The following is a 12,310-nucleotide window of genomic DNA, read 5'->3' as shown; positions in this document are numbered from 1 at the left end:
GGGTGTTTTGTACCTATTCTGTACTTTAACCTTACAATTGAATAAAAAAACGGTAAACTTTTAGATTAGGTCCACCTCCACAATTTTCTTTTAAATGACGACTTTTGTAGGTTTTCGATTATGCTGAATACGGAAATCGCATTTAAATTTTGCAGAAATAAGTAGTAATCGAGATATAAAAAGTTATATAATGCATTGTAATCTTTTTTACACGCTTGCGTGCGTCATAAACAAATGTACGTGCGTAACAAAGATGGCCGCCAAAGAATACAAGGCATAAAACAACTATTTATATCTCGATAATTACTTATTTCTGCAAAATTTCAATGCGATTTCCGTATTCAGCATAGTCGGAAACCTTTAAAAGTCGTCATTTAAAAGAAAATTGTGGAGGTGGACCTAATCTAAAAAAATACCAAAAAGACATAAAACTTTAATTAAACTTGGAAATATGATTTTTAAAAATAGCGCGGATCAGTAAGTGCATTAGCACCCATTAATCGACTAACGTGACCTTATTGCCAAATAAGCTCCGGCTACAATGTTGAACGCGCCGTTCACATTGTTTTTGTTTTTTTTTCAAGTTCAATTCAACTTTCACAATATCTTTTTATTTTTTTATAATTTCACAATATCTTTTTTTAATAATAAATTGTTAGTTAAAAGCACAGAATAGTTACAAAACACCATCCCCTCTCTATGGTAAGAATGGCTGAAAAAAATATATTAGGTACTCATGTAGAGAGTGATCCGTGCTGAAATAATAACGTTATTATTTAAAAAGCCATTCTTAACATGGAGAGGAGAGGGTGTTTTGTACCTATTCTGTACTTTAACCTTACAATTGAATAAAAAACATACCATAAAACTTTAATTAAACTTGGAAATACGATTTAAAAAATAGCGCAGATCAGTAAGTTCATTAGCACCAGAAATTGTTAGGTGAAATACAGAAAAGTTTCTACCAAGAAAACCATTATTTTTTTTTTTTTTTTGCTATTCTTACCAAGGGGAGGGTATGGTGTTTTGTCACTATTCTGTGCTTTCAATTAACAATTTATTAAAAAAACAAAAGGTAAATTTTCACATTAGGTCCACCTCCACAATTTTCAACATGGGTAGGTTGAGGGTGTTTATTCTGAAAGCCGTTCTTAACATGGGGAGAATGGTGGTATTTATTCCAAAAGCCGTTTTTAAAAGACGAAAGACAGGTAAAAGGTTAAAACATGTGGTTAGGCATGGGTGTTATTCCGAAAGCCATTCTTAATATGAGGAGTTTGGGAGTGTTTATTCATGGCCGTCAGTGAATTATAGTGCATAGTACAGGTCTTTATATCTCGAAAACTAATTGCCTCTGCAAATTTTAAATGAGATTTTTTTATTCAGCATAGTTGAGAATTGTGGAGGTGGACCTAATGTAAAAAAAATACCCTCCCCAAAAAGATATTGTGAAATTTAAATTTAAGTGAGGTACTAAAAATAAAATTAGACAGAAAAATACACCTTTGGGTTTGTACTTGCACAAAGACTTGAAAAAGTTGTCAACAAAAACAAATATATAACAAGTAAATATTTTCAAAGGCAAGATAAGTTACTTTTCTACCTAATTGGATAATTTTTAGTGTTTTTATTGGGTTTGTACTACTGTACATATAGATTCGAAAAAGTTGTCAAAAAATAAATGTATAACAAATATTATCAAAGGCAAGATGTTACTTTAAAAAAACAAAAAAAATTATCCATTTTGGTAATAATGTAAAATGTTTATTCAGCTCGAAAAACACAGCGTTTACTGCTATATTTGAAAATTACAAATGGCGGCAGACTGTGTTAAACACATTAGATTTGGGAAAATGAGTTAAAACTAAAAAACTATACAAAATACTGTTAAAAACCACCAATTACATGTCTGCCTATGTCACGGTAACATATATTGACTGAGTTCCTGGCAGTATTTTGTATAGTTTTTTGGTTTTAACTCATTTTCCCAAACTTAACGTGTTCAACACAGTCTGCCGCCATTTGTATTTGTCAAATATACAGATAAACACTACATGTTTTTGAACCGATTAAACATTTTACACAAAATAAAAACACTAAAATCTTATCCAGTTAGGTAGAAAAGTAACTTATCTTGCCTTTGATAACATTTATTTGTTATATTTATTTTTCAACAGCTTTTTCATTTCTGTGTTTAGTAATACAAACCCGTTTTATTTACTATAACGTTTAATCGGCTCGAAAAACAGTGTTTATCAGTGTATTTGAAAAATACAAACGGTGACGGACACTGTTGATGATGTTAAGTTTGAGAAAATAATTTAAACTAAAAAACTATACAAAATAGTATCAGAAACCCACCGAATATGTAAGCCTATGTCACAATAACATATAATCAGTAGGTGTCTGACACTGTTTTGTATAGTTTTTAACTTATTTTCCCAAACTTAACGTATTCAACAGAGTCCGCGACCATTTGTCTTTTTCAAATACATAGATAAACACTGAGTTTTTTGAGCCGATTAAACATTTTACATTAAATAAAAACACTATAAAAATTATCCAGTTAGATAGAAACGTAATTTACCTTTCCTTTGCTTTCATTTATTCGTTTTTGGATAACTTTTTCGAATCTGTGTATATTAGACCCCCCCATCGCCCTTACCCAAATATTAATTAAAAACTCACATTTTTTAATACAATAAAAAAGAAAACTATTTAGCGTTTCAACGTTTTAGCAACTTCCAGCTTAATACATTGAATGCAAGAATTCCATTGTTTTTTTCATTTTTGCCTTTTTTTTTTTTAAATTTTTGAAGTGGATTGCTGTACTAAGAATATAAGAAACATGCATTTTCTCTTTTTATTAGGATTTTCCATTGCACCAAATTAAGCCACAGCAACGCGTGGCAGGGTACAGCTAGTACATCATATATAAATATTATATCATATATATATATATATATATATATATATATATATATATATATATATATGCATAAAGATAATGTATATGAAATTATATTTCATATATATCACATATGTCGGATATATCATATATGAATATATATATATACAATTTCACATATATATATATTATATATATTTTATATATATACATATATATATCATGTGCATATATATCATGTCTATGTATATCATATATATATATATATCTAATATATATACAAATATGACATATATATATTATATATATGATATATATGATATATATATATCATATATAATATATATATTATATATACGATATATATATCATATATATAATATTTGATATATATATGATATATATGATATATATATCATATATGATAATAATGATATATATATCATATTTCATATACATATGATATATATATCATATATATATATCAGATATGTATCATATCATATATATATCATATATATATCATATATATATGAGAAATGCATATATATAGATATATCATATATGAATATTTCATATATATCATATATGTATATATATATCATATATGCATATATATCATATATTATATATATATACCATATATAAATATTATAAATATATATTATATATATATATATATTTTAAATATATATTATATATTTATTATATATATATACATTATATATATATCGTATATATGTCATATCTATATATGATATATATATATATCATATATATATATCATATGTATATATCATATATTTATATAATATATGATATATATATATCACATATATATATGATATTTATATATCGTACATATATGTCATATATATATGATATATATAGCATATATATATATGATATATATATATATATATTATATAATATATAGATGATATATATACATCATATATATATGTATATCATATATATACATTTTATGTATATATCATATATATATATATATATATATATATATATATATATATATATATATATATATATATATCCTATATATATATTTGCTCTTTCCTTTATATTGATCAATTTTATTTAGCTGTGATTGTCTTATATATCTACTGGTATACAAATTATTATTAGATTTAATATTTTATATAAGTCTGCACTTGTCATGTTTTCAAAACCGCAAATTTAAGCTAAATTTAATGTAACTGTTTAAATAACCTAATTTGATTTGACTTTTATTCCTTTATTATTTTACCTGTTCATATTTGACTTTTAATTAAAATATCCTAGTTTCAAAAAAAAAAAATCATAAGTTCAAACTTTACTCTTTGGCAGCACTGTACATATATATATATATATATATATATATATATATATATATATATATATATATATATATATATATATATATATATATATATATTCGAACCCCAAAACAGTTATGTAGAAAAGTTATTCATACAGCCGCGAAACACATGTCCATAGATAATTGTTCTATAACTAAATTTTGATGTAATCCACTGGGGAAGGATTTTTTTATTCTGTCAGCCATGACCGGGTAGAAGTCATAAGTAATTTGTATAATTTGTATTCTTAGTATCGCCTGCACTAAGGATTTTTATCCATGGCACCATATTTTACCAGCGGGTCTTCACCCAAGGAAATAACTCAGCAAAACGTTACATAAAAAAGGGAACATCCGAAATAAACAGGTAAAAAAAAAAGAACAACATTGTCTGCCAAGAGGTGCTAGACTTAATGAGTAAATTAAAAATTGTTTCTTTTACAATGTGATTTTATTATTATTTGTATTGAACTATGTAGCACAATATTACTTTCTGAGTGTTTATTAGTACTTATTAATCCATTTCATTTGGGTGAGTTCTATATTTACAATACAATGGATGCTATTTTCATAGAAATGTTAATAAACTCGTATTTGCTGTGTGTTATTGGGTTTTCTGTAAAAAAATTTTTTTCCACTATCCAGAAAAATATCAGCTTCATTAAAACATGTTTGTTGATTAAATAGATTTCTCAATCCGTGGAATTTCCACAGTCCTGCTTGTATACACCATGCCATAATAAAACTGACTTTTTATGCTAGTGTTAGAGACGCCCCTCCATGGCATTCGTGACGTTATTTCCTCTGGTGACGTCACTTCCGGTAACGAGTACAAGTGCCCGGCAGTCAGAGATTGGTACGCGGCCAAGTAGGTCGTATTCAAACGCCCAACAGTTGAGGAATGGTATTGCTCAACCCGCCTTGCCTGTAATATATGTGAATACATGTTTGTTTCGAAAAGTCCCGTCTTCCTTTCGTTTTATTACCCTTTAACGCCATAACAGTTAGTTAGAAAATGGGCTCAACTTCCGCATTTTGTTTTTGTACAAAGGAGTCGCCACTTATCAAGGCCAGAGGCCACTCGAGGATAAGCGTTAATAGGTGTACAGAGGTCAATGGGAAAATGTTGTAGTAAGTGTTAGTAGTGGAAATTTGGTAAATCGGATTACTTAAGAGGAACGGCTCATCAAGAACTTGTTTACGTTGGACTTGAAGACGACCATATTATAGTCAGCCGAAAAGCATCCATTCTATTGATTTTTTTTATATACAAACTAGCAGAAGTGGGGGCGGCCTGGCCTGGTCATAAAATACGCTTAAATATATTTTAATTCATGCAGATTTCGTATTTATTATCCCGGAGCCAATTCTCTATTGAATATTATATTGTACCTAATATATAGTACTGATTTCAAAAGTTTTAAAAAAAAAATGACTTTTGTGTCACTAGCTAGAATCGAAACCAAGACATTTAGTGCTCTAGCCGTCTTCCCTACTATTTTAGTTATCGACAGATAAATAAGATACATTTAAAATTAAACCACTTTAAGCTATGAATGGATTTGCGCATGCACAAAAGTAATAGAAATATGTTGCATTTCAACTTGTCGACATATTTCTGTACAAGTTATTCATCCATCCAAACAAAGATTTTACCTGTTATGAACAATCCTTGGTGTATGATAACTATATCCTGTTAATTTCAGTGTTATGTAGCCAGTAGTTTAAGAGTTTATCGATTAAATATTTACAGACATGCAGAAACACATGCATAAATCTACCATTTTAGTTATATAGATTTGAATGATACTGGGCGCAATGCCATTATTATTAATAGTTAAGGTTTAAGGTGTAGTATTGGGAATCCCAGCTTAATTGCTATCTAGGTAGTTTTAGAAATAGAAAGTAATGTAAGTATTTTTTCATTTCCCATCAGCGAGTTGGCAGGGTCACAAAAGGTTTGACAGGTATCAACAGAGAGAGAATGCACCGGAAATTAGGGGTGACATGGGAATTGTGGTCGTAGGCTTCCGGTTGACGATCACATGGGTAGAGAGTTGGTTTTGGGCAGCAGATCGGAGATTTCAGGTCTCTCCCAACAATCAGGGTCTGAGATGATAGGCTTGCCTTGAAATAAAAGATCGAAGCTTCAAATCCATCCTGTTGTTTATCGATGCATCTGTCTGCAGTGACCACTTCCCAACGAAATGGCAGACCAGCGACCAGTAGATATCATGTGCTGGCCAAAGCAACCAGGTATGTATGCATTATACATGACACATATATGTCTCGAAGACTTTCAAGGCAAGAAACGGTGTAAGGATAAGAACACACACACACACACACACATATATAACAGTGAACTGCACGTAACATACATAAGAGCATACACACCACCACAAATATAGAATTTGAATGCCTACTGGAGAGAACTTGAGTGCCTACTGGAGAGAACTTGAATGCCTGCTAGACACTATCCTCGAGTGTCTAAGGTCTCTCTGTACAGGGGTTTGTCAGAACAACCTGGAATGAGGATACTTTTTCCATAGAAGTAAACCCTGACTAAATATTCAAAATCACATTTTGTATTCGCAGCCAAATAAGATCTCCTCACTATGGCTACCCCACAGCTTTTCTGAGGAATGGTGCACCTTTTCCAAGTGATATTACCTCAAGTAACAGCAAAAAGCTGGATACTCCACCAGACTAGATAAATTCTTGTCCTGGAATCCAGTAAGACCATGAGACCAAAATGAAAGATATACTACAACGTATAAAAATGGTTAATTGGGGAGAGGAAAATTATGTTCTCAATTTCTTTACAAACTCAGTGCTTGAGAGATAAAGAACTTTAATGGAACATTCGAATATCTATGTATCTCATATAGACTCCAAGTATTAGCCCCAGGTCGTGGGCCCCTTGATTTCTGAGAACTGAAGTAAAATAAAACAAAAATGTAAGAACACAGACTCTTAAAAGTACCCGTAGAAGTAAAAGAAAACGGACTGGTAAAGTGAACGATTAAATAAATAAGTAATAAATACACAAACACCAATTTGTAACAAAGGTAGTTTTTCTTATTTAGTTGTTAAAACTAAAATAGAAAAAAAAAAAAATTATATTTGTGTAGAATGAAAAAAGAGTCACAACAAATGGAAACCAAGAAAAAAATATTTTTTGAAATGAACATTTTTCATTTCAGCTTGCCGACATATTTCTGTACGCATTATCCATCCAAACAAAGATTTTACTCGTTATAAACCAACCTTTGTGTATGATTACTATTTCTTGTTAATTTCACGTTGACACACCAGTTCTCACCAGATTACCGAAGTTAAGCAACGATGAGCCTGGCCAGTACCAGATGAGTGTCTGTTTGGGAAGCCTAGGCGCTGCATGTACCCTCACCCCGAAAAAAGAACTCCTCGCTACAAAAGTATCTACAAAGTTGTGGATGGCTATGGATGGCTGGATTTATATATATATATATATATATATATATATATATATATATATATATATATATATATATATATATATTTCATGTTACCAACAGTTTAAGAGTTTATCGATTATATAGACTAGTAGAGCCTGTGGAAATTCCACATCGGCATCTTTCACATGTAATAAATTGCTACTGAGCATTCTATGGATATCCAGCGTGAATGGAGACCCTATGATATTATTGTAGCCTTGTGACATATTTCGATTGATTTCTGCATGTTCAGTTTGTGTCTGTAGTTCATTTGAATTAATCTCTGCATTCAAGGGTTTTTCAGCAGTTTCCATTACTGTTATCCGGTGTATATTATCAGTCATCCCTCTGATTCCAATCTCTCCCATTCTCTTTTCAAAGTTTATTGGTATTGTTCCTAGTGCTGATTAATGGTGTTATCCTAACTTTTTTCATCTTCCATATTCCTTTAAGCTCTCTGGCCAGTTCAGTGAATTCGCTCCGATTATTATTAGTATTATTATTATTATTATTATTATCAGCGTGATCTCTTTCATATGTAATATCTTACTGCTGGGCATTCTGTGGATGTTCAACGGGAATGAAGACCCCGCGATATTATTGTATCCCTTTTGTTAAAACTGTAAAAGTATTTATCTAAGTAATCTGGTTAATGTAATGTCAGAATATATCTGGTTATTACGGTTTATCTCCAATATCCTTATAGGAGTCTGTGACATATTTCCATTGTAAGGACACCCGACGCAAATGGAAACCCCATGATATCATCATGCCATCTTTAGACAGAACAGACACTACCCTTGGATCTTAGCCAGAAGACCAAGAAGGGATATTTTAGTTTCACGTATAACCCAAAAGTGACATCATATTTTTATTTAAATTTTCTTTTTTTTTTTTGCATTGCATCTTCGATGATCGGGAGATCCTATTTACTAAAAAGGAGGATAGAAGGTTATAACATACTACGAACGTTAAATAAGGGAATTTATATATTGATTTAATCTGGAAACCGTGACATGCGTACTTGAGGTGGACGGTAAAACAACACTGTGGGTTAGTAACAAGGGTTGGAACCGGACAAGATTTGATTATTTAATAGCACGGCTCACAAAGAATTTGTTAATATTAGACTTGAAAACGACCATGTTGTAGTCAGCTGGGAAGCAGCCACGTGTTATTGTGTTCCACAGATTTAGAAAAAAACTTCACCCATGGAAGTTTCGTACAGATTAAGTTACAGAGAGGAAGAAAGCAAAATCACTTACAGTGGTTGTAGCAAGATGGGTTCTTGTTGTGCATGTTTTATGAGGGAGGGCATGGATTGGAGCTCAGTCGAGCATCTACCATGAAAATTACAATAGAGAAGAGAGAGACTAGCAATGTATCCTCTGAGAGAGAAAGGCTGTAGGGAAGAAAACAGGGTATCTCCCACTAGATTTTGAAGTCGGTTTTCTGCTTTTTCCCTTATATACTTTAATAATACAAAATATGCCTTGATTTTGGGATTGAGTTACATCTGAAAGAAAAAAACGTAATCGAATAGCCCATTAAAGTCCCCTTCGACCTATATACCCCCCCCCCGACTAGCACAACAAGCAGCAAAATCTCACCTCTTCACTAGATGCCAGAAAACTTTCTACTCTAATATTTTCTTCCCTCTGACTTCTACATTTTGGAATTCCCTCCCTGTTTCCTGTTTTACTGACTTATATAACCTGCATAATTTTAAATGCAATGTGAACGGACGTCTCGCTGCTCAACTCCCCACAGTTACTCAGTTACCTGTTAGACACGGCCTCAAATTGTAGCCCCATACATCTAAGTGGCAGTATACCGTGTTTGGTTGAGTTCAATCCTGGCTTGAGGTAGTTTCTTGTCTAGCTGCACTGATGAGCTGTGATACAGCAAAACAGTAATGTATGTGAATGACTTATATAATAGGATGTATATATATATATACATATATATAAGTCACTTTGTGTGTGCGTGTGTGTGTGTGTGTGTGAAAGAGAGAGAGAGAGAATTCCTTCCTATATATATATATATATATATATATATATATATATATATATATATATATAATAGGACAACAATAGTATTAAATGAAGTCACAAAACTATATATTGGTAGATATAGAATGGATCATTTTTTGAATAATGGAATACTAGCAAAATTTGGGGAATAGAAGGGACTCTTTATGCCAGGGCATTTCGAAGCCTAATGCTTCTCATCAGAAGAGTAGAGAAGTCTCCTCTTGTGGAATTGAACTCTCTCTTTTCCTCTGACGCATTAAGCTATATATATATATATATATATATATATATATATATATATATAAACAAAGGTGCATGACACCGCAAGTAGTAAAACTATTTAACGTGTAACAGAGAGAGAGAGAGAGAGAGAGAGAGAGAGAGAGAGAGAGAGAGTAACAAAAGTGAGTGATAGAAACAGTTAAATAGAATAGCGGAGGTGCGTGAGAGAGGAAGAGAGTGATAGACAGTGGTGGATGACTTTGTGAGTTAATTGCAAATTACGGCTAATCAGAATGAATTTCCTTCAAGTATAACTCAATCACAAACCAAGAGATATTCTAGCATGTTTTTTTTTTGTGTTATTAAAGTCTATAGTAGAAAAAAAGTCTTAGTAGGAAACAAACGTTGATTAAACCAGCTTTATTTTTATTTCTTTATATGACTCTGCAAACTCACTTTTTCCTGATTCACAAAAAATGTTTATAAGGGAGTATTATTAGTTTTATTCTTTTCTTTCCTTTATTATCATATCGACTATTAAAGAGAGAGAGAGAGAGAGAGAGAGAGAGAGAGAGAGAGAGAGAGAAAAGGAGAAAGAGAGAGAGAGAGAGAAAGAGAGAAAAGGAGAGAGAAAGAAAGAAAACGAGACGAAAGGAAAAAAGGAAGGAGAGAGAGAGAGAAAGAAAAGGAGAAAGAGAGAGAAAGAGAGAAAAGGAGAGAGAAAGAAAGAAAAGGAGACGAAAGGAAAAAAGGAAGGAGAGAGAGAGAGAGAGAAAGAAAAGGAGAAAGAGAGAGAAAAGGAGAGAGAAAGAAAGAAAAGGAGACGAAAGGAAAAAAGGAAGGAGAGAGAGAGAGAAAGAAAAGGAGAAAGAGAGAAAAGGAGAGAGAAAGAAAGAAAACGAGACGAAAGGAAAAAAGGAAGGAGAGAGAGAGAGAGAGAGAGAGAGAGAGAGAGAGTGGGTTTGTGTGAGAAAGAAAGAGTCACAAAAGCGAGAGTGATAGAAATGGTATAAGGGGGGCACAGACAGGAAGAGGGCTGTGTAAGTGACGATAATCAAATTCACCGAATTGAACTGTTTTTTTTGGGGGGGGGGTTGCTTTTTTTTTTTCATCCTAACCATAACCATAACCCTAACCATAACCCATAACCCTAACCCTACACTAAATGTTATTTTAACATTGCGGGGTGGAGTGCAGCAAAAATGTATCCTAAAAGATTAAACATGTTTTAGCACTTCATTTTATTGTATTGTATGGAAAAATGATTGGGGTGGGGGATTTCTCTTCTGCGGATATTTTTTTATCAATTTATATTTATATTCCACCCTGGGCAACAACGGGGTATGGACCCTGCTAGTATATTAATAACAGATAATATTTTGGCAAGTTCTTACCTGTTTGTTATGCAAGTATTTCCCTGTGACTGCAGACATGTAAACAGTATATTCCTGATAATTCTGTCTGAGGTCTTTCTTTTGCCGTTCTTTGTTGATCGGCGCCCACGTGGGATTCGCGGAGGAGGACGAAGAGGACTGGTCGCCAACACATAAAACTAATTGTTCAGCGTCGTCGTCGTCGTCGTCGTCGTCTCTCTCTCTCTCTCTCTCTCTCTCTCTCTCTCTCTCTCTCTCTCTCTCTCTCTCTCTCTCTCTCTCTCTCTCTCTCTCTGCTATTCGCCCGTGCGTCCTTCTGTTTCTCTAGTCATCCCAATTTGCTTTCGGTTATCTTTTTGGTAAAATGACAAAATCGCTCGCCGCCCGACTCGTACTCCCCTCGTTGTTGTCGTTGTTGTTGTTGTTGTTGTTGCTGTTCTGTCGTCCGCTGAACATGGCGGTCATGTGATCTCGTAATCACAGCCTTTTGATCCCATGACTCAGGCGGAGGAGAGAGTTAAGCTACTTAGTCGAAAATAGACAACCTGGCATTGTTGTAAGCCGGCCCGTTTGTAATTATTAGTTAAATAAGACCTACCCAAGAGAAGAAACAAGAAAGACGGAGAAAAAAAAAAAAAAAAAAAGAAATGGAAAAAAAGGAAATCTTAAACAGCTGGGGTTTTTATCAATGAGTTTGCCTAGTAAATCGTCAGACATCTTTTTCTTTTCTTTTTTTTCTAAATACGCGGGAATTCCCATCCGTTCATTCAGAAAGAGGCTGGACAATATTTTTCACAAACTAGTTTCAGTTTCCTTTTGAGTAAATCAGCCTAGTTTCATCAAGATATATATCTCATCCTATGAGATATAGATCCGTAGCAGTAATAGGTTTTTGGCTTTGACTCCTTCGATTAGTCTCCTGACAGAAACAATTTGACCAG

The 12,310-nt window shown here is 32.5% G+C and overlaps 1 protein-coding gene across 1 annotated transcript in view; it reads right to left on the bottom strand.

Annotated features, from left to right (window-relative positions):
* The window catches only part of LOC145261058 (transmembrane protein 229B-like), a 48,119-nt gene extending 36,321 nt beyond the window's left edge, over positions 1–11,798 (bottom strand). Inside the window, exon 1 of the mRNA XM_080119221.1 lies at positions 11,391–11,798. The gene's annotated coding sequence lies outside the window, so the exon portion shown is untranslated. The remainder of the gene's footprint in view (positions 1–11,390) is intronic.
* Positions 11,799–12,310: the final 512 nt, after the last annotated feature.

This window comes from Euprymna scolopes, chromosome 37, assembly GCF_053919585.1.
Source record: "Euprymna scolopes isolate OS-2025 chromosome 37, ASM5391958v1, whole genome shotgun sequence".
Lineage (NCBI taxonomy): Eukaryota > Metazoa > Mollusca > Cephalopoda > Sepiida > Sepiolidae > Euprymna > Euprymna scolopes.
This window is presented reverse-complemented; position numbering and strand designations above follow the sequence as displayed.